We start from the raw sequence: 2490 nt of genomic DNA, 5'->3' as shown, positions 1-2490 counted from the left end.
GATGGATGGGTTTTTTCTTAAAAAGAAAACAGGATTTTGGTGAGAATGTTGGTCTGTTTGATCCCTCTCCCCCACCCCACCCCCAACACCGCAGCCCCCACCCATGCACTCCGCGTGCACTCAGCCCTAGACTCACTCCGATGGAAGGAGAGAGGCTGCGTTCAATATAAATGCAAAACGCTCCAGACACGCAGGATTGCCTGTGCTCTGCATGAATAACGACAGCAGCTTGCAAGTGGGCAGGACTTGGCAGAGAGGCCCCTGCGCCAATCCGCGGAGGCACCAGCACCCTCCTCGAAGTGCCTGTGAAATCAGCCTTTGGTCGCTAATTTCACACTCTAGGGACAGAGCTGTGAACAGCTCAGAGCACGTGATTCTCATTTTCATAGCAGTTTCCTTAACCTTCAGACACCCTCTTATGGCATTTTCTCCACCTTTGCAAAAATTAAAATGCTCACTTCCTTTAAGGTTAAATCTCAGGTTTATTTTTACTTAATCATCTCTTTACTGCTTTGACTTTGCAAACAACAGAGCTTTTATTTTGTCTAGATCTTTAGTGAAGCTTCCTCCCTCCTCAGTTACATTTTTTTAAAAGCCAATTCTGCATTCATTATTCCCTCTCCTGCCATTTTCTAAATAATGTAGGTACTTTGGATGCTTCTGTGATGAGCAAAGAATGCTTTTGAAATGCCCTGTTAAGATATGCTTTTCATCTCCCTTCTGATCATAAAGCGAGTTTTCTTCTCTGGATTCCACAGACCTGAGAAATGTGTGCAAGACACAGGGCAGGTCCTTTGGGACACAGGAAGGGAGGATCTTGAGCTGGCTGCATGACTTTTAGAGGCTGGATTTAGAAAAACCCCAAAAGTATTAGGGATTAGGGTTTGATTGTTTTTGATCGTTCCTGTTATCAAATAACTCAGATGGGCATTTCCATCAGTGAATGACTCAGGCATAATATCTAATCAGATCGTAAAATTTTCTTAAAATTTGGCTCAGTTGTTTCAGAAAAGTAATCATGGGTTTGTTTCTGATATAAATTGCCTGGTTGGGGGTTGAGGGTTTTTAATAAGCCCTAGTTCTCATTGTGGTCCTTTTCAAAACAGAATATGTTGAGCAGGCAAGAGGCATACAGGTGAAATTCTAATTCCTGGTAAACCAACTGATCCTCTGTTTATTTGAAAATTTGATATTTTGTTCATTGTGGACTTTTCTGGCATTGATTCTGATTTTTAAAGTATTGCATCAAAACTCTATTTACCTTGATTACTGACTGAGTTTGGGAGCATCCTAACATTATTGTGCCCAAGGCAAGTGCCCACCTGCCCCACCTCAGTTCCTGCCCTGAATTCACTTCAACCCCAAGGAAGTGGTGAGCCTGGGGTCCCTCATCTCAGATGGTGAAGTTGGGTCTTTCCTCTAGGAAAGGAAGATTTAAGAGTCTGAAGCTGGCCCCAGACTCTCCGCTTTCCTGTGCCTTCCTAAACACCGGGAATTAAATCTCCAAATTAGGGGCTATCAGGATGTCATTGGTTCCCAACCTCCTGCCTGTCTTGCCCTCTCCTTCCTTCCTCTCTCTCTTTATGTTCTCTTGTCCTGAGATGGGGCCAGCATCCCCCCTCCAGCATCACCCCACATTAGAACAACTGAGCGCCAGAATGTTCCTTGGGTGAGGTTCTCTCAGGTAGAGCCTCACAACACCAGGACCCCAGTATCATCGCTGTGTACACCCTGGGTCCTCAGGAGGCCTGGGGAGGAAGGGGAGGGTTTCCAGGCAAGAATTTCAGATTCAGCTGTAACCCCGGCCGCCTTTTCCAACCCTGCTCGGAGCCCAATGTAAAAGTCGACTTTGTAATTCCCTGTGTTCTTTTTTCCTTTTTAAAATTTCAATTTTTGATTACAGTTTGCATAAAAATGTGGAACGCTTCACAAATGTGCATGTCATCCTTCCGCAGGCCATGCTAATCTTCTTGGTATCATTCTAACTTCAGTGTATGTGCTGCCCAAGCAAGCGCTCTCAGTGCTCTTCAGTGTCTGTTCTATGACACAACTCGTGGACCAAAAATCTTGTATATTCAGCCTTCAAAATACCAACAATTAGATATTTGGGAATATCTGGAAATATCTACTTGGATCAGTGATCCCCGCCTCCACCCCCTGCCCCCCGCCCCCACTGTGGGCAGATGATTGAAGCCCTATACCTGTTTGGAACTGATTATTACAGTGGCAACATGTTCTTTTCAACAATCACCCAGAAGACGCTACCCCTCTTTTCATTATCACCGGCCCCCTGGGGGGCCCGGCGCACTGTCACAGCCCTCGGATGCAGGAGAGGATGAGAGGAAGGGAGCTGTGAGGAGCTGTCCCAGGCCATCGCCCACCCACGGCCCTCTCCCCCGGAGGCTGCCAGGAGAGTTTCTCATCACCAGCCAGGCGAGGTAGGAGGCTCTCAGTCTCACCCCTCAGAATATAGCTGCAGACCATAAAACC

General features: G+C 46.5%; 1 non-coding gene across 1 annotated transcript; it reads right to left on the bottom strand.

Annotated features, from left to right (window-relative positions):
* Positions 1-1910: 1910 nt before the first annotated feature.
* On the bottom strand, positions 1911-2015 carry LOC118663850. The gene has a single exon (XR_004970158.1). It is a non-coding gene; the product is annotated as a U6 spliceosomal RNA (small nuclear RNA).
* Between the last annotated feature and the right edge of the window lie 475 nt (positions 2016-2490).

Source organism: Myotis myotis, unplaced genomic scaffold (genome assembly GCF_014108235.1).
Source record: "Myotis myotis isolate mMyoMyo1 unplaced genomic scaffold, mMyoMyo1.p scaffold_m19_p_9, whole genome shotgun sequence".
NCBI classification, from domain to species: Eukaryota; Metazoa; Chordata; class Mammalia; order Chiroptera; family Vespertilionidae; genus Myotis; species Myotis myotis.
The sequence above is the reverse complement of the archived record's forward strand: the minus strand, read 5'-3'. Positions and strand labels throughout refer to the sequence as shown.